General features: G+C 26.4%; 1 protein-coding gene across 7 annotated transcripts in view; it reads right to left on the reverse strand.

The window, feature by feature from the left end:
• LOC108563598 (putative polypeptide N-acetylgalactosaminyltransferase 9) overlaps positions 1-27,176 on the reverse strand; it is a 189,873-nt gene that overhangs the window by 34,690 nt on the left and 128,007 nt on the right. For 6 of the 7 annotated variants that reach the window (XM_017922368.1, XM_017922342.1, XM_017922327.1 and 3 more), the window contains one exon: positions 21,660-21,710. The gene's annotated coding sequence lies outside the window, so the exon portion shown is untranslated. Of the gene's footprint in view, positions 1-21,659; positions 21,711-26,992; positions 27,170-27,176 lie in introns of those variants that run through there. The other variant, XM_017922361.1, reaches the window with a different exon arrangement.

Genomic DNA, 27,176 nt, shown 5'->3' on the forward strand with positions numbered 1-27,176 from the left:
ATGGTTTATTTTTCAAATCAAACAATTTGTAAATGAAAACTATAAAAATGTGTTAATTTCGATTTCAGAAATGTTCAAATTTTCTTTAAATATTAAAATTGCATATGATTTGTTGATGAATCCAATTTGTAAATGAAAACCATACAAAATGTGTTAATTTTGACATCAGAAACGATCAAATTTTCTTTAAATTATATTAAATTTGCTTATACTTTTTTATAAATCCAAGTAAAACTATAAAACTATAAAAATCTTCAAATATTCCATGAAAAATACACAAAATATTGATTAACAACATGGTATATTTTTCAAATCAAACAATTTTTAAATGAAAACTATAAAAATGTGTTAATTTCTATTTCTGGAATGATTAAATTTTCTTTAAATTATATTAAATTTACTTTTGATTTTTTTATGAATCCAAGTAAAACTATAAAAATCTTCAAATATTCCATAAAAAATGCTCAAAATATTGATTAACAACATAGCATATTTTTTAAATCAAACAATTTTTAAATGAAAACTATAAAAATGTGTTAATTTTGATTTCAGAAATGATCAAATTAATCAATTTTTCAATTTCATCATCGTAAATGATTTTTTTTTGTTAAATTAAAAGTAAAAAAAATAAATCTATAAAAAATGTGTTAATTTTGACTTAAAAAATAGAATACTCTATGTCATATTATAAAAAAATTGTTAATTTCTAGAGAAAAAATTGTTTATATTTTTCTAATTACATTTACATTTTCCTTAAATTATATTAAATTTATGAATGAGAATTTTTGTGAAAAAAATCGGAATAATTCAAGGAATACTCTAATACAAGTAGAACTATAGAATATATGATAATTTTGACTTAAAAAATTATCTAAATTGAATTTTTGTAAATTTTTTAAATTATATTTTTTTGTGAAATTAATAGTAAAAATGCAATTAAATGTGTTCATTTCTTTAATTTATATATAATTTGTAAATGAAATTTTTGTGTGAAATAAAAAATAGCAACAAACAAGGATTGGATTCGAGTACAATTAAAACATTTCTATTTACAAAAAAAGTTTTTAATTGTGTTAAAAGTTTCAATTCATTACATTATTGAATTACAAAAACAATTAATTGATAATTTATAAGAATATAACTTGTATTTTTTTAAAACTTTGTATTATTTGATGTTCGTTAGTTTGTCACATCTTTATTTTTATGTATCCCGACTATAAAACGTCGCGTTCTGTCAGAAATAAAGCTGATTTCGGGTTTCGACGCGATCGGTTTAAATATAAAAAAATATCACTTGGACATAGTTGCAGTAACGATGAGTAAGGACTCACAGTTAACTATCAAAAGGACGTTAACTTATCTATCGCTGCTCATATTGATTCAATACTTATTTTAGGCATTGTTTGAAACCGGACTAGTCAAGGACATTGAAATCGAACAAAAAGAGACTTGATTGTATATAGAGTAAACAACGTACAATAAGTTTTATACTAATTTTATAGAATTTATTTATATTTTCAAACCGTAAATAGTGAATCCGCACTATGCGAGGTATTGTTATATTTAATTAATTAATGAGAAGACGATATTTGATTATTTATATCTTTTTTTTACTTTTATTTAGTTTTACAAATAAAAATGAAATAAACAAATTTATTATTTAAAGTATTTATATTGAGATCATTTTGTATGTTTGTTTTGTTAACACTTTCCAGTTTCTTCGAGTATTTCTTTTAAGCGAAACTCTTATATACTCGATGCCCTGTGGGAATTTGGTATTGCCTATCGTGATGGGAATACTACGAACTGAAAAAGGTATAGGAATTTCCGTCGTCGCTAAAATAGCAAGTTTACGTTTGAATACGAGTATAAAGTGCACACGAGAAGAAGACAGTACATTCACATTTATATTATTTATCAGGTGAAAATATATGTAAAAGAAATTTGTTATAAAAATTGTTAAATATATGTTGATATGCAATGAAACGTGCTAAAACTATAATTAAATACAATGTAATTAATAATAAACGTCATTTGTGTTAAGTGTGATAATATAAATTTGCATTACAATCGCGCAGTGGGATTAAAAGTAATTAGCTTTTAGTATATTCTTACATATTATTCTACAAAATCGATTACTTTATATGCTATACATTTTACGTCCTATTTCAGTATTATTATATAATAATTTAATAAAAAAATAAACGAGAATTTAGAGATTTTATACGTAGAAAGTCTGAGAAAAAAAAATAAGAAAATTAATTTGAAAGTAACATTAAATAGAAGAATTATTTAGATTCATTTCATAATTCAACTTAAATTAATAATAAATAACGTGAGATTTGAATGAGACAAAAAAAATAGTCTATAAAAATGTAACAAAAACAAGACGTGGATAAAACCTTCATTTGGCGCCGTCTACATATTTTTGTTCGAATCCCATTGATAAATATTGCATTCACACTCAAACGTTTATTTACTACGTGTTTTTTGTTGCTGTTTTTGAAGGAATGCGTGCGTATTTTTTGCTCCTTTCTGAATTATTTTGAATGAATGAATGAATGACTGGGAATTTACTATTAGCAGTTGATTTTTTTCAAGTCAAAGAAATAAAAAATCACATAGTTGTATTGAATACGTTTTCAATCAGAAATCTGAAAATTCATTAAGTACAGAAAAGTGTAATTTTGATGAATAATCATGAATTATTAAATGAATAGGAATTTGGTGTTAGTAGTAGATTTTTTGAATTTAAAGAAAAACCTAAACAACACAGTTTTATTGAATAAAAAAATTATAATTTATTTAAGCTTATTTCTATTTTCAATTCTTCATTGACAAATCTGTAATTTAATTAAGTAAAGAAAAGTGTAATTTTTATGAATGATTGAATGTATCAAAAGAGATTATTCTCTAGTAGAGAAGAAATGATTGTGTAGTAGATTATTTTAATTCAAATAAATCAAAAAGAACACAGTTCTATTGAATAAACAATTCATAATGTATGTAAATTTATTTTTATTATCATTATTTATCTTCATTGATAAATCTGCAATTTATTTAGGTAAAGAAAATTGTAATTTTTATGAACGATTATGAATGATTTAATGGGTCAGAATTTAGTATTAGTAGTAGATTTTTTTGAATTAAAAGAAAAACCATAAACAACGCATTTATAATTTATTTAAGTTTATTTCTATTTTCAATTGTTCATTGATAAACACAGTTCTATAATTGATAATTTATCTAAGTTTATTTCTGATTTCAATTCTTCATTGACAAATTTGTAAATTCATTAGGTAAAGAAAAGTGTAATTTGTATGAATGATTTAATGGATCAGAATTTACTATTAGTAGTAGTTTCTTTTTCAATTCAAGAAAAAACTTCAACAACACATTTCTATTAAATAAGAAAAAACATAATCTATCTAAGTTTATTTCTGTTTTAAATTCTACAATGATTTTTATGAATTATTATGAATGATTTAATGAACCAGAGTTTACCATTATTTTTTTTTCTATTAAAAGAAATAATAAACAACAATTCATAATTTATCTAAGTGTATTTCTATTTTCAATTGTTCATTGATAAATCTGTAAATTCATAAGGATTTACTATTAGTAGTAATTTTTTTTCTATTCAAAAAAATAAAAATAAAAAACAACACAGTTGAATAAACAATTTATAATCTATCTAAGTTTATTTTTGCTTTCAATTCTTCATTGACAAATCTGTAAATTCATTAGGTAAATATGTAATTTTTTTGAGAATTATCAATGATTGGAATTTACTATTAGTACTAGATTTTTTTTTCAATTCAAAAAAATCAAAAATAACAAAATTCAATTGTATAAACAATTCATAATTTAACTAAGTAATTATCTGTAATTAGTTTTGAATAAATCAAATTTTATTTGTAAATTTCTATAAGATTTCTAGAAATAAAAAAAAATTACTTCAATTGTATTATATAATAAAAATTATTCATTTAGTAAAAAAAAGTGTAAATTTTACGAATTATAAGAAATTATTTACTTTTTTTTTCAATTGCACAATTCATGTTTTATCTTTGTTTATTTATATTTCAATTTCCATTTCAATATTTGATATAATATTATTTTATATAAATTTACAACATTGGAGAAATTACAGTTAAATTTTTCAATTCAATGTTAAATGTTGAAACTCGATTTGAAAATTGTATAATGAAAATACTTCATATGCTAAAGAAAAGTATAATTCTTATAAATTATCATGAATGAATGGTAATTTACTATTCGCATTTGTTTATTTTTCATTCAAGGTAATAATTTACATTTCTGTATTAATTGAAAACTTTTCGTAATTTCCATCAAATTTAATATCTATTTTCAATACTCGATTAACCAAAGTGTAATAAAACAAAGAATATCTTTTTTTATATCTAAAAACTGCCAAAGCTTAAGCAAAAGTGCCTTTATTCGTCTATTATATCAATTTTTAACATTAAATATTAGTAAAGAATGCAACATTAATCCATAAAAAAATCCATATTGTATTGAATAAAAGTGTCTGTTTTACGTGTTTTTTTTATATTGTATTAGAATACATTTATTACGTTAAATTATATAATTAGGAGATCCGAGATGAAGCCGTTCATTGCATAAATAACAAATGATGGTTCCCGCGGTGAATGTCATCAGTCAACTTGTCTCGGCGAGGAATGTAAGCTGATGTAGAATTCCGAGTTAACCGCTATCTTGTAAGTAAATACGAGATGAGATATTTCATTGCAGACAAGAGAATACGCAAATAATTATTTATATATAATATAATAATCACACACATAAACGTCTCGCAAAATCCAATTTATTAACTTCTCCAAACAATAGCTAACACATTTCAAGCGTCTAAAAATCAGTAATGTTTATATCAAAAATTTGTTTTTTTTTTAAATGTAAACATTTCAATAAATTGAATGTCTGCTTTATAATACAAAATGCCAATGATATGCAAGACGATTGTTGTCGAAACGGAGGCTTTTTTTAAAGATGCGACTTCCGAAAGGTCACAACTAATATATGCCTTCATCGTGCGCTCAAATACCACCAGTATCATCGCGTCCCATTAAATCCTTACATAATCCCATTGGGCGTACGAATACAACCTTGAAACAGCATAAAATACACAAATGCATTTCGAGTAAGTTTAAGAATTATATTAATTATACATGGAAAAAAAGCAATTAGTCAGTTTCTTATCGATTCTTACAAATAATCATGTATCATGTATCTAATAATAGAATTCTTGAGAAGACTTGAATACTCAAATATTTTCTTGCTCAGATTTGTATATAATATAATTTAAAATTAATATTTTGTTTCAATCCTCCATTCAAATATTAATGAAATACATAAAATTAAAATTAGAGTTAAAATTAAAAGATGTAGTGTCTTTACGTTTTATCGTATTACAAGACAAACACCAATGTCAAGTATTAGTGTGAATACTGAAATTAAAGCCAAATATACAAGCTTTAATTTGAATATATTGCTTGACTTGTTGCTTTTACTGTTTTTTTGTATTAAGCTGTTAAAAATGAAAAATGTTCCAAAATTTAGTGTCTTCACGTTATATCTTATTGCAAGACAACCAAGAATGGCAATTATAAGTGTGAATACTACAATTAAAACCAAATTGATAAGCTTTAAATTGTATAAATTGCTGTATTTGTTTCAAATACTGTGTTTGTGAAATAAGCTTTCAAATTTGAAAAATGTTCCAAAATTTAGTGTCTTTACGTTTTATCGTATTACAAAATAATCATAAATGTCCATTATAAATGAGAATACTGAAATTAAAGACAAATAGACAAGCTTTAATTACTATATATTTCTTGAATTGTTGCTATTACCATTTTCTTGCAATAAGCTGTTAAAATTAAAACATGTAGTGTCTTTACGTTTTATCGTATTATAAGATTAACACCAATGTCAAGTATAAGTACGAATACTGAAATTAAAGCCAAATAGACAAGGCTATTTGTTGCTATTACCGTTTTCTTGTAATAAGCTGTTAAAAATGAAAAATGTTCCAAAATGTAGTCCAAAGTTTTATCGTATTACAAGACAACCATAAATGCCATTATAAGTGCGAATACGGAAATTAAAGCCAAATAGACAAGCTTTAATTTGTATATATTGCTTGATTTGTTGCTATTACTGTTTTCGTGTAATAAGCTATCAAAATTGGAAAATGTTTCAAAATTTAGTGTCTTCACGTTTTATTATATTACATGACAACCATAAGTACTAATTATAAGTTTGAATACTTTTATTAAAGTATTAATATAGGTTTTAATATGAATATATTATTTTTATCATTTTCAAGTAAAAAGCTATAAAATTGTAAAAAAAAATTCAAAAAGTAATGTGTTCTATTTTTAGCGCTTATAACAATATTTTAATGAATGTTATATATTTAATATTTATGATTTACTATATGTGTAGCTATTACTATTTTCCTATAATATTTTGTAAAAAATTAACAACTTTTAATCTTTTGCTTTTTTTTATAGAAAATATTTTTTTTTACTTTAATTAAATTAATTGTAATTCACTTTTAACGATTATACTGAATATTTCATGTATATATTAAAATAGTTTGTGATAATTAATAGTTTACTAAAATAATATCATGAAATATTCAAGATCATAAGCGTTTAGTTTTTTATTATTAATATAAACTCAGCAAATCGATTCGATCGTTTCCATTTCCATCCACACAACCCCTATGAATTCTTAATAAAGTTTCAATCATTTATCACAAGCGATCCTTTAATATGCACGTTTATATTCATAAAATATTAAAGCGAAGGACGATTCGAACTGCGTTTATTAATTAAACCTTGTAACGCGTATTTTTTCAAAACTAATTATTTGCGTTCAGATTAGATTAACTCGCTGAATTAATAATAATATTATTATTAGGGCTTCAATAATATGAACAAGGATAACGAAAATTGAATTTAGCTTATATTTTGTTAGGACATTCGTGCGTAAAAAAATAAGAGAAAAGATATAATAATAATGAAAACTATCTATCAAATTGTCGGTTTTATCTTTTACTTCTTCTCGCGCTGTTATTTCTAGCCCCTGGGCTTTCCTTCGTTTGTCTCTCAAAGGGGAAAATTTATAAACGTCTTGGGGAGGGAAAAATTATTTTTCCCGTCGTGATAGAACGGCCTCAGGGGATGTAGCAGATCCTCGTTCCGTAAACGTTCGGGTCTATTTTTTTATATTTATTGCAACGATTCCAATTAATTTAGAGAATCGTTTTTACCAATATAATTCGATCCATAATTCGCGGATAAATACAAGTATAATGGAAAGGCACGGATCCTTTCTTCTTTGTGACAAAGAGAGTTACAAGTGGTTTAGTCAGAGTTTTCCTGCGTTCGTAATGAAAAGTTTCATAATTATATTTTTTTTAATTTTATATAAATTACTGTAGAAAGTAAAAAAATATTGGTTTTAAGTTTATATAAAAATTAATGTTCACTTAACGTACATAATATGTTCACAAATTGCTGTAGGTAAAGTGGATAAATTTAATAATGAATTGCAATTTATTTTAACTTCTAAAATAATCAAATAATTAATGCTCCGAATATAATTATTGACTGGTCCAAGTGTTGGTATTGTACGTTATTACAAATATATGTACGTTAGTTCGGTTAGAGTGCTGTAAATAATACTCATTGAAAGTACTTTTAAAGAATGTACTTTAAGTGAGAGCTGTATGTAGATAGTATCGTTATTTATAATTTAATTCATTTTTGTTTAAACAGAATTTTAGTAAATCAAACTTAGTAAAATACAAATAAACAATGAATTTTCTTCCTGTGCAATAGTCGACTGGTCTGACTGATAATATTGTACGTTCTCACGGATATTTGTTCGTTAGTTCTGACAGGTTACTTATTAAAAGTACGTTAAGTGATTATAGATATAATAGCTATCGAGTGTAATGTCATTTATTATTATCATTAGTTTATTTTTTGTTTAACAAAAGTTTAAAATAATCTGACTTGACATAAATCAAAATAACAATTATATTACACCGTTTGTAAACTAGTCCGATTAACACCATTTCACGTCATTATGGACATCTGTACGTTAGTTCGGTCAGAACCGTAAATAATTATTATTGAAAGTACGTTAAAATTATGTTTTTTTTTAATGAAAACTGACTATATATAAATCTTGTTTAATGGAGACATGATTCTATTAAAATACACAATTTTCATTCTTTGTGAACAATTGTTGTGTACTGGTATACATGACGTGCAATAGCAGTACGTTATTAGTAATTATTTGTACGTAATTTCAGTCAAAGTCCCATAAATAATCAATATTGAAAGTACGTTATGAAACGTGTTTATGTCTATATGGTTATAATGTCAAAGTTTCCTTATTTTTCTAAAGCTTCGTGAGAACTGTCTATATAGATATAGATATAAAAAAAAACGTTGATGGTGAACAATAGTTGAATGTTCTACTGACAGTATTGTACGTTTTTAGAAATTATTTGTACATCAGATCGGTCAGAGTGCCATCAATATTCAACACTGAAAGGACTTTAATGTACGCTAAGTGAAAGTTACCTGTATATATCAATAGACGACGATGAAGTCTAAAGCGTCGTGAGAACTATATCTATATGTTGAAAAATCGTTGACTGGTCTACTGACACTAATGTACGTTTTTAAAAATTAAAGGTATCCCCCGACTTATGAACTAGTTCCGTTCCAAAGGGTTGTTCGTAAGTCGGGGGAATTTAAAAAATTTCATAATATATTTTTTTTACAATACTGTATCATGGGTTTTACTTTTATATATGTTAAATTCCGTATTACTGACTGCATAAATTTGAAAAAATAGATTGAAATAAACAAAATATATACTTACAAATACTTTTCATTGTAGACATCACAATTATTTAATAAAAAACGACAAATGAAACAAACAGATAGTACATCTTTCAAAAATATTATATTTTATTAAAGAAATTATCAATTTTTGTTGTGACAGTTAAGTTTCTTATCACTATATATCTCCTTGTAACAAGTTAGAGCTTTTACAATTTTGTTTGTAAGTCCGGGAAAGCTGCGTTTGTACGTTAGATCGGGTGCAATAAGTATATCATTTCTGAAAGTACGTTAAGTGAAAGGTACCTGTTTATATCTATAGAAGATGGTAAAGTGTAAAGCTTTATGAGAACTGTCTATATAAATATAGATATAAAAGAATCCGATAGTAACGTGATTTATGGTTTTATTGATTTTTGTTTAATAGAATTTAAAAAAAATAAGATTTGATAGTAATAAAATTCACATTATTACACATTATATACTATGAGAACAATCGTCTACTAAGACTATTGTACTTTCTTGCGAATATTTGTACGTTAGTTCGGTTAAGGTGCCGTAAATAATCATTATTAAATGTACGTTAAATGAAAGTTACCTGTAGTATATAGATATATAGTTATATAATATAAGTCGGTGACGGTGAAGTCAAAATTTCATTATTTTTCTAGAGCTCCGTGAGTGGTTGGTAGAAGTGCCACTGCAGCCAGAATTTATGACATCCCGTTATGACATCTGACAGTTTGTTCGAGGTGCGCTGTTATGTGTGCAGGTAATTTATTTATTAGAAGGTGGCAAAGACAATGGTGAAATTTAATAAACGAACTTTCGTTGTTTCGCCATCTCGCGGAAAACTCGACGTCAGCGTTGGAAATGGCGCAAGGAGCCAAAAGTATTTCCCAGCGCAACGGAAAACACGATTTATACCCTCGTCAGCGGCGATACGGGCGAAGACCATTTATCATTTTCCGGGGGTCCTGGAAAACCCATCAAAGGACCCGTGGCACGTGCTTGATAAATAATATTCGCGGGGAAACGCCACAGTTATCCCATTGTTAGTGTGTTTCCTGCCAACTGGTTTTCCGATTGTCCACTCGACGGTTTGAGTTATGGCCCTAATGTTCTCGAACGGCCGAAAGACATATAAATAAACAAACCGCAAAATTCCGCTTTAATTTATTAAATTCCCTATCCCATTCATGCATTCCCACCGATAGAAACACACGGTCCGATCCGTACGTACGTCCGCGTTCTTCTTTTGTTCGTTTCCCTTGATGTCATCCCAACTTTAATTCCATTTAAATCCAAATTGCTTTGAATTCAACTGCTCTACTCATAGATTTACCATGTTTTTTAAAATTTAATCACAAAACATTTTGTTTTTTTTATTAAACATACAAAAATATATAAAAAATATACAAATCAATTTAGAACATAAACGTTTATTTTATTACAGTTTATGCAATATTTTCTAAATCTAAAATAATCTATAGCAAATGTCAAAAAATATCAAAATTATTAAATTAATATAATTAAGTTATAGTTAAGATACGAAAAGTGAAAATTAAGAATTTATACACCTAAATTTGCTTTTTAATAACATTTGATTTATATTTATTCTTACACTTTATATAATTTAATTAGAGATGTAGATTATTTGTTAAAGATAAATAAAATATAAATGAATAAAGTTCAATGGAAAACAAGAGAAATTTCTTTACTTACTAAACCAAATTAATTTCAGTACAAACTTTGAAATTATTTGTGAATTTTATGTATATTTTTATATTATGTAAAGTACAAAATGAATAAAAAAAATATAGTGAAGTAATGTATAAAGTATACTTAGTTTCGAGAATTGTAGCTTTTCGGAGAATAAGACAAAAAGTAAGAATATAAGTAAAATAATTAATTTTCTTAAAAAAACAAACTAATTTAATTTTCAATAGTTTCAATTATATTACAATATTTTCCAATTTGTATTGAAATCATTGAGTTTCAAGAAAGAATCACCAATGTTAAATGTAGAAAAACATCGTGCATTCGCCTTTTACTAAGATACTTAACATCTTGAAGAGCTTTCACCTATTCCAATTTTCATCCTATATACATTGAATAAAACCCATTAATACCACAAGATTAACGCAAAATTACGTAATTGAAAATATGAGCCGTTCCAATTGATTATTACAATCTGCGCAATTTAAAGCGAGATAATTAACTTGGATGATTTTCCTTACCTACTTGAAATGAGGAGAGAAAAGTTTAATAATTTTTACAAATTTAACTAAATTTAATATTAATTTTTGACTCAGTGATTCAGTCAACTTTATTAATATTGTTTATGAACTATAAATATTTTAAAATTATAAAAATAAAGTTTGTAAATGCTATTTACTTATTTCAAAATCTTTATTTGTACATATTATTTATTTTTAAATAATTATTTTTTTTTAATTATAACAACAAATAAATTATTTGCTTTCCATTGCATTTTACAATTTTATTAAATGTTGCATTATAAAATTATGAATAATAATTCAAAATATAATGAATATTGCAATAATTATTAGACACATTAAAACGCCCGTAATTAATTCAATTACAAATTAATTCGACAATAGAAAAATGAATTCAATTAATGTTAATTTCAATTATTATTCGGAACCGAAATTATATGGAAAGCTATTTGAAATATATGCTAAATACATAAATATTTATAACAGTGATATAAAGAAAATACGTATAATTTTCAATCTGGATTAATAACAAACAACAGCACGAAAATGTATTGCGAAAGCAAATAAAACAGATTTCCTAGGATAAACATTTTTTTTGTTGTTGTTATTATATGAATTATGTCGGCCAGATTAATGAAACCTGAATTGGATGCAAAATTTTCATGTAGTTATATATTAAACAAATTAATAAATTAGTCTTTTATAAAAAAACGTAAAAATTAATTGAATCAAAATATTGATACATTTAAATCGAAATATCCGCTGTTATTGTAATAAATCACTTTTCGAAATAAACAAAATAAAGGAATTAAAACTTTTATAAAATAAAAATTGTTGATTGAAATATGTATAAAAAATAGGAATATTTGTAAGCAAATACATTTTGTGTAATTGTATTATTTATTATATTGTTAATTAAATTATTTATAAGTAAAAAATGTAGGAATTACGTTATTAATTTGTATGAATTGAATGGAAACATTTTGAATGTTATGAAAAGAAGTAGAATACAGAAATACCTGGCATAATCCGACAACAAACAGTCCGGATTCACTACAGAATGATTAGAAAATTTCGTAACAAATTAAATTTTAAATGAGCAAAATAAAATTAAAAAAAATAGTTTAAACATTTTTTTTTTTATACTTAAATGATAGTTTTTTGTTTGCCCTTATAAGAACAAGTTTAATTTTGTATTTAGTTCTTCAATCTTGTTTAAAAATTGCTGAATTTAATATAATTTTGTTCTTGTTTCTTTTTAGAGTTAAGCAATGTATCATCTCAATATGTTCGTAGGATGACATATAGGGGGCGCCTCTATCGACAAATCCATATGATTTTTAGGCAGTACCAACCTTCATACGACGCCTGTCAAAATTTCATGGAAATCCGAATTTTAGTTCATAAGTTATAGTGGTTTTAGTGACTCTACTTTTGTAATTTTCAAAGCAATGGAAAAATCTGAATTTCGTGTGTTGATAAATTACTTTTTAATGGGAAAAAATACCTTTTAAGCAAGAAATCTTCTCCGTCGAGATAAATGATAGAGAAGTGGTTTGCTGATTTTAAAGTCAGTCGCCAGTATTCGGCAATTGTTGCAGAAAACATAAAAAAAAGTCCACAAAATGGTTTTGGCCGTTCGTAAATTGAACTTGCGTGATATAGCTGACACCCTGAAGATATCAGAAGGCGTGTATTCACCATTTTTCCAAGAACATTTGCTCATGAGAAAGTTCTGTTCGATATGGGTACCGCGTTCTAGCTCAAAGTGGCCCAAAAACAACAACGAGTTGATGATTCCAAGAGCTGTTAGGAGCTGTTGGAATGAATGTATCACACCCAAAAGATGTTGTTTTATTAGTCATCCTACAAACTTATCGAGTAAGGTGTTATGTTAAGGATATTACTTGGATGGGTATGATAGTGTGACAAGAATGTCAACCCCCACGATTAAATTACAATAGAATACAAATGAAAATAAATATCAGATAGGTCACTTTGACCCATCCGAGTTATAGATATTACCTCGATAAAGTAACAAGTTGTAGAAAGTACTTGCATGTTTATTGTCTATAATAAGTAAGAAATTTCTTAACAATTGTTACTGTTATATCGAATCACAAAGTTTTATTTTCATTGAATATTCATTGCAGTATGAATGCTAATCAAGCTGAAATCACAGATAATTGTACATTCAAAATTATGTTCTTGATTTTTGAGAGTTAAGTAATGTATATTAAAGATATTACTTGAATGGGTATCATAAAGTGACAAGTCTATATACTTACCCAATATATTTGAATATGTATCATCTAAAATAATTAATAAACATCTTAACAATTATTACTATTACTTCAAATCACAAAGATTTGTTTTCATTGTATATTTATTGTAGTATGAATGCTAATCATGATGAAATCACAGTATTGTACATTCGAAATTACATTCTTGATTACATGATTGATTTTTCACAGTTAAGCATTGTATATTAAGGATATTACTTGGATGGGGATTATAAAGTGACAAGTATATATACTTATAGAAAATACTTGCATTTTTATCATCTACGATAAGTAAGATACTTCTTAACAATTGCTACTATTATTTCGAAGCACAAAGTTTTGTTTCCATTGATTATTTATTGTAGTATTAATGTTAACCATGTTGGTATCACAGATAATTGTGCATTCGAGCTGCATCGCATACCAATTAATGCTTGTACAAACAATACTGTTGTCTTACCTATTTCACGTAATAGCAATTTGCGCAACGATTTGTCGAAGTCCCACTCGGTTGGCGCTGTTTGTGTTTGAAATTAGATAACCACAATGCAGCGACTGTCGACACGAGGAGCATTACCCTCTTCTATCTTTATCGAGGAATGTCGTTTTATCTTGAAACTAAAATATTTCAGGCACTCTGCATACATTGATTGCATAACGAAAATCAGTTTTTCTTAATAATAATTAAGTTGATTAATTTATTGATTGAAGTATTTGAAAGTAAAAATTAATTTGTTTATAATAAGATTATAAAATAAGTGCGTTAATAATTAAATGTAATAAGTAATTATAATTGAGATATAAGTATAAGTTAATTAATGATTTCCTAGTAACCTGTAAATAGTTGATCCAATCATGGCGTAAACGCAAAACATCCGTTAAGAGATTAACGCTTATTATTTAGTACATGCATTTATTATTACTACGGTTTCATTTGGAAAACCGCAGCAAAAACCAATTAGTCTCCGCATTCTAACGGCTCAAGTTTCATTAGACTCCGCACCTGAAGAGTGGCTATTCCATATTACCATTTCCACTTCAACCTGCATTTATTTTCATTATACAGTTAGTGTTTTTCGTGCAAAAGTCCTTTAAAAAAAAATCGTAATTACTATATAATATAAAGTTATTTCCGTTCGTGACACTCTTTTCCATTCCCAAAGGAAACAAAGAAGTTCATCAACTATAATTAAATATATAAAATTTAATTAAGAATTTAATGTAAATTAGTTTTAATCAAATTTAAACATAAATTCAATCAATATCCATGAAAAACATTTTTTTTTCAATAAAAAAATTCAGCGTCTTACAATATTTTTCTATTGTCTTCATTTTATTTACAATTTATTCAGTATAAAAAATAATTAAGAGTTTAGTTTCAGAATCATGCATAATCCGGCTTGAAATAGTCCGGATTCAAAAATTAAATTAAATTTTAAATGAGCAAAATAAAATTTAAAAAATAGTGTAAACAATTTTTTTGTTTGCCCTTATAAGATCAAATTTTGTATTTAGTTCTTCAATTAATCCGGTTTAAAAAACAGACTAAATATTGAATTTCATCCAATTTCGTTCTAGTTTTTTTAATAGTTAAGCAATTTTACACCTCGCTCAATAAATTCGTAGAATGACATATAGGGGGCGTCTCTTTCGACAAATGTATATGATTTTTAAGAAGTACCAACCTTCAGACGACACCTATTAAAATTTCATGACAATTTGACGTTTAGTCCATAAGTTATAGTGACGTTAGTGACTAGTTTATATCGTCTTAATTTTCATGAAAATCTATGAAAAATGAAAAAAAAAAAAAAACTTAAAATAATTATTTAAATTATAATTAATGTCTTTATACGAAATCAAAAATGTATTTAATTAAAATGAAATAGTTTATATATTTTGAATGCAAAACTAAGGAAGGATTTTTATTTGTAATAATACAAAATGTATTTTATACAAATAATATACATGCAGATATTTAAATTTGAAAACTTTCGAGCTGATGGAAACTATTATTCCGTTCAGTGAGACAGCTTCAGACGTGGATTATATTTTGATTACACATTTTTATGATAACATTTCCATTTTTCCGGATGCTTTTAGCGCGCGGGATTTAACATAAAGCCGCTTCTAAAAAGAAAGGATTACTCAAGTTTTATCTGTTTCTATATTTTATTAGTGGTCGCATTAATTGCTTAATGCCTCGTAAGTTGTGTCAGTTTCATTGGAAGTTGACAGTTGACTGTCAAAAAAAAAGTGATTTCAAAGACTTTTAAACTACTTCTCATTTCATTTAACGAGTACAGACATATTTGAATTATTTATTTTAATTTATTAAACATAATCGTTATTAAAATATACAAGAAATGTTACTGGTCTAAACTATACAAATTTATTAGTTAAATTAAAATATAAAGACTTTTCGAAACAAATAATTATTTTTTTTATTGTAAAATGCTTAAAATTCATACAAGAAAGATGATTGTTGATACTTTACTCACAATCCATTTTCTTTCTATAATAGCGTCATATAACAAAAAAGATAATTCATAATTTGTTAAATAAAATTGTAAAAAAAAAGTTGTTTTCGTCGAAGTGAATGGAATAAATTGGGTTTCAAGATGGAGTTTATTACTATAGTTACATCATTTCTTACACTATACTTAACTATCACTGTCTTAACACTGTTCTTCTCCATGCTTAACTCTCCGAGCTAAGCTTCCTCGACAACTTCATGGTGTACATTGTTGCCACCTTTCACAACCACTGTTGAGCTCAAACAAAAGTTGATAAAGTATTAAAAATTAGGATATATTTTTTGGTACAAATAATATAAAAAAATGTTATTTTTTAACACTTCATTCAAAACATGTATTACATCATAATAGAAATTAAATTATATTACCCGAAATATTAAATTTATTTTGTGACAAAAATAATAATTTTCAATACTTTTCACTCAAAAAAGAGGAGTTTTGAATATTTTATACAAAACATCTCTTACTACATCACGATATTATATGGAAACAAAATTCTGTTATAGCTTGTATATTTCTATATTGGATGGATGCGCCGGGTGAAAATAAGCGATTGTGCAGATTTGACAGGGCGGAATGAATAAAATTAATCCTGGCAATAATGAATGTTAATGTATTAGGGCAGTTTGGAGGGCAATTTGGGACGGAGATTGAGCGGGGCCATTCGGACGAGTGGCAATAAGGGCATTCAATTTAGTGGAAATCTTAAATGCGCCCCGTCGTATCATAATTCCGTGGGGCAGCGGGCCATAAAATACACGTTTTATATACATATATATATATCCAAGTATGTATGTATATATGTTACATAACGACTTTCGGAAAGTTTGTGCCCTCGCCGCAGGAGATTACATAACGCGACCATAATGTAATTGTCGTGTCACCTTTTCGGCGCGCCGCATTGTTCGACACTAATTCGGTGGATTTAGCGGAGGCGGCGGCGACGGTCCGTTGTTTCCTTCTATCTTCTTCTCCTTTTTTTGTGTGTGTGTGTGTATAAAGCCCAGTCATTGTTCACCTCTAGACCCTTTTCTGGCTTCAACCCCAAAAGTTCGGCGTCAAGATAATGAGAAGTTATCTTTCATGCTATATACAAACACCGTGTCCTAGGTGTTTTCTTCCCATAAATTAACCCCTTCACCTAGGAAATATAAGCATAATACCTCCACCTCATTCCACCCTCAACGGTATTCATTTATAATATGTTTTTAATTAAAACCCGAAGAACGCAAACGTTAATTTCGCACCTGAAACACGTCCTGAAACTTGAATGAGGAAAGGGGACGAAGCGACAGCAAATAAATTGGTATCAATTTGCTAAACATATTTCAGGCGTCAAGGGAACGCTGGAAAAACACCGCATCCGCCCCCATCGTTCTTTCCCCTCCCTTTTTTTGTTATTCTCCAATCATGCATGTAACGCACTCAACAGATTGCTGCGACCCTTCGTCGAAACAAAGGAAGAATAACTCTACCAGAAGTAAAGCAACAGCGCAACTTTTATTAATACTCAATTTCCTAGATCCAAACTAATTTCGCGCACGTTTCTCTCTCGGTTTATTATTTTTTTTCGTGTCCGCAATTATTGGTAATTGCTGTGTGCAATTTCGATTATTAAATTTTTCTAAAATAAATGTTTCGCTTACGACGAAACAATTTGATTGTGTATTTTTTTGTGTGTTGGTTAATGGTCGGACGCAAATCTAATTAGGTGAAATCGATGTGGATGCTCCTGGCCACAAAGAACGGAAGATTTATGGCGCACGTTAAAATTTACTGGGCATTAAATAAATACTGGTTGTAGGGAGGAGGAGATGGGTGAAAAAAGTTGCATAATTTATGTTTCTTCCGCAGAACGCTCACATTTAGCTCTCCGAAAGTATTTTCAACATCATGATATATGCTGATAAAGTGTTTCGCTCAAATATTTAAACCTAATTAAGGTGAGGAACGTAGTTTTATAGTTGCATCTAAATCTTCCAAAAGGAAACTGTTTTGTTCTGCATTATTTCTGTTTTCCAACTGTAAATCTATAATGATGAAAGTTTAACAAAAAAAAAATAAACTGACATAGTATTATACAAAGTACCAATAAAACTGAATTTTTTATGTTAAGAGAAAATCTAGAAATAGTTATTTTTTGATATTTTCATATTTCGTATTTTCTATAATTAGCTGCTTTCTTTACATTGGATTTGTTATGTATTAGGAGAAAAATGAATATTAAGAGAAATAATTTGATTTTATTTTATTTTATTGAAAAACTGTTTACAAAAATGTAAATCTAAAATCTTGGAAATTTATCAGTAAAATTTCAAAAATGTATTAGTTTTTCATATAAATGAAAATTTTGTATCACAGAAAATCTATTTTTACCAAAAATCTTGACAAATTTTCTAAAAATTAGCTGGTTTCTAATTGGATATGTTACGTATTAGGAAACAAATGAAAACGATGGGAAAATCTCCGAATATTTTTTTTTCGAAAATCCTACAAAAAAATCTGCTTTTCATTGCAATTGGATTTATGTATCATTAAATATACTAGAAACATTCATTTTATAAAGAATTAATTTAAATTCGAGAAATATTATCACCAACTAATTCGACATTTTTTCTTACTATTGATTAATAATTAATAAAAATGTAATTAAAGACTTATAATTTAATTTCAAATAATTTTAATCCATATTTTTTTGTAATTTATTTGAATTTGTTGTGCTGTAAAAATTAAAATTTTCTATTTACAAATTCTATTTACACAACTAAAAAAAATAGTTTTCACTTTCTGAATTTCACATTTGCAAAGTAATTATAAATAACTGGTAAACTTGTTATTCTCATCGTTTATACATCTAATTTTATAGAAGAAAAAAAATAATGGTGTAATTACAAATAATTATGCATTACTCAAATAAACAAATATGAAAACATTAAAAATCCTTCAAGTGACCTTTCGTACAAACAATCAAAATATTCATTCATATTATAAAAATAACAAAGTTTATTGCAATTAAAATATAAAACTTTTTTAAAGAAAAATATATATACAGTAGAATCTGCTTTTGTGAGGTCCTTTTTCACAAATTCTAACAGCGTTGGCATAATTGTAATGTTTTCTATCAGTGTGCATATATATGTATAGCCTGCTCAAACGATTCTGTTAGTTGATTTTGGACCAATTCATTATAAGAAAATGCGCGTTTTGGATTATCACGAGTAGCAGTGAATTATGTATTTCTCCATATTTACAATGAGAAATTATATGTTTTTAAAATGTTTCCATTAATTATTTATTTTATTTGGATGCACTTTCTCATGTATTTCGTAAATCTTTGGTGTATTTTCTAAGTGCGATGCAAGAATTTATGAAAATTTCGAATATTTTTTTGTGCCATTTTTTTTATGCGGTCCTTATCTACCTTATATTACAATGAAAATTATATAATAAAAAAAAGTTGTCGAAAAGTAAATAGAAGAAAATATGTAAATAAATAAATTAAATTTCCGTCTTATTCATTCATTCAAAAACATTTCGAATTAACTAAACACAAGTTCATGAATAGTGTAATAAGTTACTTACTACTTGCTTTGAATATAATAATAATTTATCATGTAAAGTGGTTGGATACAACAGGTGTAAAGTAATCGTACATCTGTGTGTGATATATAAGGCAAAGTTTAGCCTAGGGCCGCACGTGCACTTCAACTTCATGCATGTTGCAGCATTCTTGTTTCTTAGTCTTCTTATAAACGAAACGAATATTTAAGATTCCAAAGAAAATGGAATTAACTTTTAATTTGTATACAAGTTTAATGAAAAAAAAACCAAACACGATTCCGTGGGCACCGGTTCGAATCCTGGTCTTTTGTGAGCCCTCTCGGTGCTTGCAGCAATAGGGCCAACGTTCATCACAGATGTACAGTCAAATGAATGAGGTTCAGCATATGGACCTTCAGCCAAGTCGATGGACAATGACAGTGTTAAGGATAACAGCAGATTCACAGTGAAAGGAAATAGTGGAATCGCAGAGCATCAATATACTGAAGTTAACCTATAAGACGGCAGCCAACCAACAAATTACAGAAGAATATAATGGTAAAAACTTCTATTGGATAGTTTACCAAAAAAGCAAATGTCTACCGCTATACTATGACATGAAACAACTTCTTACAAAAGTCCTAAACAAGACAATTGTCAATTTCGTTTTATATGAATAAACTTTAATATTTCTTATATACTTTATGAGAAAGACATACTTCAATTCATATTCAAGTGCTTTTGTCTTATCAATAATATCCTTAACGTAAATTAAAAATTATTGTATAAATATAAAACAACTATGTTTAAGCTATGTTACGAGTTAAAGTAAACTGGGTATTTACATTTAAAGCTTTTTTTAAAAAATAGAAAGGAAACAATGATTAATTCGACGAATGCGTTTGATTATTATTATTTTGGAAACTATTTCGGCGTGAAAGTTTCGCTTTTGTGAAAAATTGCAGTTAAAACTTGGACAATAAACATGCGCTTTACGGCGTATTAAAAATTCTCACACAGAATATATTAACCGAAACTTCGGAATGTGTCAGCCCATTGAAATATGCATTCGCCTCGTAAATCTGAAGTATAATATTTCCTCAACTTCCCCCATCCGGTTTTCAACGTCCCTTTTCATTTTAATCGCACATTCTCTATTTTTTTATATTGTATTTAATCTTTACATTGCCGGAAATAAAAATTAAATAATCGTCCTTTGACCCAAACAAAAAAAAAATGGAAATTAATTGATTATTATTTCATATACAGAAATGAGCAATAATCAGTCTCACAACCAAATTCAATTCTAACAAATTCCGTATTTAAAAACGAGTAAATTGTCTATAAAAAAAATAGATTTTCCGTTCTATTTTATAATAAAGTGACTTATTACAAGAGAAATATTAAGATCGTTTTATATGAACAAACATTAATATTTCATAGAAGATTGACTTTAACGTAGTTTTCTTATAATTCTTGTTAATTATACAAACAGCGAATTATGGGAAAACGAGTACTTTAACAGTCAAATAAATAAAACATATGTTCTACCTATGGGTCAAAATGACCCGATTATTATGTAACATAAGCAAAGTTCTAATTTTTGCAACAAACACAGATTAATCCTTATTATTTAATAAATTATAAGGAAATAAAATACGTACTTCAATTCATATTCAAGTATTTTTGTCTTTGTTATTAAAGTCTACCTTAAAGTGCGGACTTTAATGCAAGATAACTCTTATTATTTATATAAAAAGTGAATTAGTGGAAAACGAGGACTTTAGCGGACAAATAAATAAAACGCCTGTACTAACGCGGTATGGGTCAAAATGACCCGATTATGATATAATATTAAAAATATAGACAAAGTATTCATTTCTGCAACAAACACAGAATAATTCTTATTATTTAACGAATTTAAAAATGATTTTATTGCTCATAACAGCGTGGGGTTTTATTTTTTGAAATAAGCGAAATGAATTGAATATTATTTCATCCACTGAAATGAGCAATAATCAATCACAAGTAAATTTTACTCTAACAAATTCTGTATTTAAAAAAGAGTAAATTCTGTATAAAAATAGTAGATTTTCCGTTCAATCGAGTACAGTATTAAAAGAAAAACCAAAAAATAAAAATTGTTATTACCTCCTCTGATGAACGTCTGTATCTGTCGAGTGTGTTGATCCACTCCAATTCCTGCAAAAGGAAGAAATGAACAATAATAACAACAACAATAATAATAATATATTAAATGTAATTCACTGCTACGGTTTTAAATTGTTAAAGGCTGCCGTTACCTAATTACGACGGTTGTTTTTTTTCAGTGTGAGCGTGGAGATAAAACGCTAAACGTTTTATTAAATTTCAAATGTGCCGTTAAGGATAAAAAGCGGGACGAGACGAGGTGAAATCTTAATCTCGAATCAGCAATCTGCGAAATTCTCACTTGCATTCCGCTCCTTCCTTCCCTCCCTCCTCAAGAAACACACTTCACCCTCATCCCCACAAATACTTCGCTCCAACCCCTAAAACGCATTTCATCCATCCTCCCTTCAAACGCGAAATCTAGCGAACGGAAGCGCAATTTTAAATAGAAATTCTCTCAATCTTACATTTCCATTATTGAATTTGTCTTATTCCGAACATTAAAAATAATACAAAATATTTATCTTAAATCTATTTATTTAATAGAATTAATTACTAATTATTTAGGAAATGACCAAACTTATAGATTTTTGGTATAAAATATAAATGATTAAAAAAAAAATGATCGAATAAAATCGAAACTATTCAATAATTCAAAAATCATTTTATTTGTTTATTTTCTCACTGTGTGAATCCGGACTAATCGAGGACTTTAAATTCCAATTAAAATAAACAGCACAAAAAGAGACGTTTTAGTTAATAAACATATTTTTTTGTATTAATTGTAGAATTAATTTTGATTTTGTCAATGAAAATTTTAAATTTATAGTAACCGGACTGATTCACAATTTAGAGAAAAATACTTTACATTGTATTTACTTCATATTAACAGTTAATGTTGTAATGGAAATGGAAATGGAAATTTTAAGTAAGAATATATTTCCTGTGAAACTTTTTATTGAGGATTCGCAGACATAGTAAAACAGAGTAAAAGATTTATTGTCTGCATCTCGATTCCGGTAATAAATGGATTTGATATCAAATTTTATATAGAAGATTTTATTCATGCCAAATGAAATATTGCTTTCGAAACTTTGTTACAAACCAAGATGTTGTGAACAGATGACTTTAAAACCATACTTTAAATGTTATTATGTATTAAAATTTTCTTATGTTAAAATGATTTATAATTAATTAAAATAATTAAATTGTTGTCTTTCATAACAGAAAACATGTATACTTCAATATTGTTAAGTAATAAAAAACTAGAGTTTTATTATATTTAAATTAGTTAAATAATTTAAATATAATAAAACTCTAGTTTCCTTAATAAAAAACTAGAGTTTTATTATATTTAAATTATTTAACTAATCGAAATATTGTAATTAAAACACTGTAATTTTAATAAATTTTTTAAATTCATTTAAAATCAATTGTATTTAATATTAATATGAATAATAATATTAACTGCATAATAATAATTGAAATTGAAACAATAAATCAGGAATTAATTATAAAATGAAGTGAATTATTTGAAATTCTTTAAATGTTTAACAACAATACTTTAATAAAATGCAAATATCCAAAAATTGAACCTAGTTACAATACGTAAAATACATAAACTATGATAAATACTTGCTTTAAAGCCATATTCATATTTGAATTCAAAATATTTATATGCAATTGTTTTAATATTTTCTATTTCAATCTAATAGCAAACAGTTTATCTTCAATTGACACATCGTGACAGCTGTCATCAATAGTTTTACTTGTTTTGACACATGGTGACAGATGTCATTTCGCTGACATATAGGTTAAGAACTAAAAAGGTTGAGAACTTCCGATAGAAATGATATAACATAAAATATTTAATCAGAAAATAAAAACAAAGCAAACTAAATATTCCTATTGAAATAAAAAAAAAATATCTGTAATTGAAATTTATAAAATGCATTAAATAACTAAAAAGCAACTGCATTTATATATTTAAAATTTTTCTTAAAGATTTAAATAAATTTGATTAAAAATAAAAATTATATATTTCTATTAAACTCTCCTAGTTTTATGTTTTGGTGTGAATTGCTTAAGAAAGAGAATTGAGAGCTTAAATAAAAAATACTAATCTTGTATTCCGCGCAGCATTTTCTGGGCATTAACGTTCATAAATCAACCTTATTTTGTGTGCAAAGAAAGAAAAAAAAGCTTCGCCGAGTTTAAATATATATTCTTAAGTTATATAGTTACTTTACCAATGGATGAATACTTCAACAAAAATAAAGATTAACGTTCGCATTGTGCAATAAACAGAACGTTAAAACAAATTACTGCGTTTATCTATTATTTCTTTTATTTGTTTTTTAATGGTCTTACAGATAAAAAAAAACACTTTTTTATTAGCAAGAAAATGTAAGACGAATAAGATTACGCACGTTTACATTTGCTGTATACAGTGTATTAGCTGATACGATTTTAGTCCGAAATAACACGTTTTCTATGCTTCAATTGTTTTAAACAATAGTTCTTTGATATTATTCACGAAATCACTTATACATTTTTAGTCATTTGTAAAAAAATTTCTTGTAATTTGCAAGGATTTTAAAATATAATAGGATTTTCCTCTTGAATTAATGGAAATGGATTGTTTTAGTTAATAATATCTTATATGAATTATCAATATTTATGTGAAATTTTATCTTTATATAAATTGCAACAAAAAAAATCATAGAAAACTTGTTATTATTAATAATTAATTTAACAATTAAATCGAAAATTGTATAAGAATAAACATAAAAACCAAATAAATACATAAGAAACTTATAAAAAGACAAATTGAATACAAAAATAATAGTGCGGGAGATTCAAAATCCCTTTAGAAACCAACTTAATTTCTCTATGTACATTACTTTGCGTTAACTATTTAGTAGTTAAAATCCTTAAAAAAATCATAAATTTATATAAATATGAGCTTATAAGAATTAAACTTTTATAAAAATTATTATATATTATAGACTCCGATGTTCATTTTTCAATTTAAATAATTATTATATATTTTTTTATATTTGAAAGCAAAGAAATAACCTTGAAAGTTCGTTCACTGTGATTGACAATAAAAAAAAGTTAAACGGAAATGTCAACTAAATGGTTTATTCGAAAAATGTTTACAGATTAATTTACAGATGAACAAACTGGTATTGAAAACGTGTTTTTAACTCGTCCCAAAGTTCCGTGATTTATTTACAACTAAATTTAAAACGTGAATTTCCAATTGCAATTCGAGTTTTTCAATTATTTTATTTAAATTTCATTACAAAAATTTATATTTACATGTAAAATATATTTTATATTTTTTTTTAGGTATATTTAAAACATTTAATTTATAAATAAATCCTTGACCAAATTTAAAAGTTTTTAATACAGTGGAATTTCGCTTAACGAGTTCAATCCGTTCCAAAATTTTCGGATTTTTACACATATTCAAAAATACACATAATATGTGCACACAAGCTTTAAAAATGATCCGTAGCAGGCGCGGAATTCGGGACTTCTCTTCTCATCGTCACTCGTTATGCAAAACGTCGCTCGTTAAGCGAATCATTTTTTTTATATAAAATATAATTTCGATTGTGGTTAATCAATATGTTTATTAGTTTTCTAGATTTATTATAAACATAAAATCTTAATTTGTATTTATTTCAATTAATAATATTAATATAATTTCAATATTTAGTTTAGCAAACACTCGACTCATTGGACACATTTTATCGATTAGGTAATAATAATTCAAAATGAGTGGATTTCATTGATAAATGCACAAATATACTCATAGTTTTTAAAATAAATATATAATTTTGGTTTATTATTAACACACGTATTAATTCTTCATGTTTTAATGAAAACAGAATAAAATATGAATTTTAATTTCAATGTGAATTGGTTTCATTAATGAAAATATATTATTTACACATTTAGTTTATAATTTATATATTTTTATAAAATATTAATGATTATTTTGCTTTAAACCTTTCATTTGTAAACATTCGTTCATAAAACGTAAATTAAATTGGTTTTATCAATAAATGTAATTATTATTTACACATTTGTATACAAATATTTCATTAATGCTTGCTTTACAGATTTCTAAATATTCATTTTTTTTTTGGAATACACATAATCCTTTCAAAGATGTTCGATAACCGAATTGTTCGTTAACCAAATATCGATTTAAGTAGCAGTTTAAGCTTCATATCAGTATTAGTGTTAGTTCTCAAAAGTAACATTAATCGGTCATTAAGTTGTTCGTTATTTGTATGTTATTTCGCAATTCTAACTACAGTGAAACCTCGCTTAACGACCATAATCCGTTCTAAAATATCCGGATTTTTGGTCGAACAATGAATCAATTTTCCCCATATAAAGTAATGTAATATACGATAATGCGTTCCATTTTGCAAGTCATTTTTCTTAAAATTTATTTTTCTCGTTATGTGAGGTTCATTTTAATATATTTATCAAATCAATGTAAATTTACTATTCCTAGCAATTTTTACATCAAATTAGTAAAAAAATATCAACTAAGTTTCATTATATAACAAAAGTAATTTAGGAAATTATAATTTTACTGAATTCTTAATCTTATGATTTAATAAATTTTTGTTCATTGTTGCAAGGAAAGAGCAAAATGTTTTCAATTAGATTTGTATTTTTTTTAAATGGATGTATCTTGAATATTTAGCATTGAATTTACATGCAACATGTAAAAATTTTTTTTTGTGCATTTTCCTGCCTATTACGAATTTTTGGTTTTGTAAATACTCGACGCGTTATTAATAGGATGGGAACAAATTAGGCAATCCGGCATCAATTAAAAACCCTGATGGAAGCATTGATTCACGCTCCCCCAGCCGCTCGTAAAGTTGATTCGAACGATGCATAGTTAATAAACACAGCCATCCCCAACAAAAAAAATATAATGCCAAAAAATCCAAAAAAATACACTAAACAACAACAACAAAAAAATCAGAAGCGAAAATGTAACCAAAAAATGATTTAAACAACAAAAAACTACGGCAATATGAAAACGCAAAGCCCTGTAGGACATAAAAAACAATCAAGCCCACTGGATATTTACTACCCTCCACATTGTGTGCGCATTTTTATGATAGGGTTTTTTAATAATTAAAAATTGTTCGCTTATTTTTTTTTTCGAAAACCAACAACAAAAAAAAACAAAATCGAAGGGCTGTTATTCTTGCAAACACGCACGTGCAGAGGAAGGGTATGCAAAAGGGAAGCAGAAAAATTAAACTAAATTTATTGGAAAAGCGCTTTCGTACCTGAAAAACGAGTTCCGAAATGAAAAAAGTAAAAGAACTATACAAAAAAAAATAAACAAAGTTGTAACACAGGGGGAAAGCCGGATCGATTTCCTGGTGGTAACAAATGCAATGATGTAAAGTGGCGAACAAACAAAAACAATAAAAAAAAACAAAGGAAAAATGCGAACTGCACCAAAAAAAA

Source organism: Nicrophorus vespilloides, unplaced genomic scaffold (genome assembly GCF_001412225.1).
Source record: "Nicrophorus vespilloides isolate i.1.1-1 unplaced genomic scaffold, Nicve_v1.0, whole genome shotgun sequence".
Lineage (NCBI taxonomy): Eukaryota > Metazoa > Arthropoda > Insecta > Coleoptera > Silphidae > Nicrophorus > Nicrophorus vespilloides.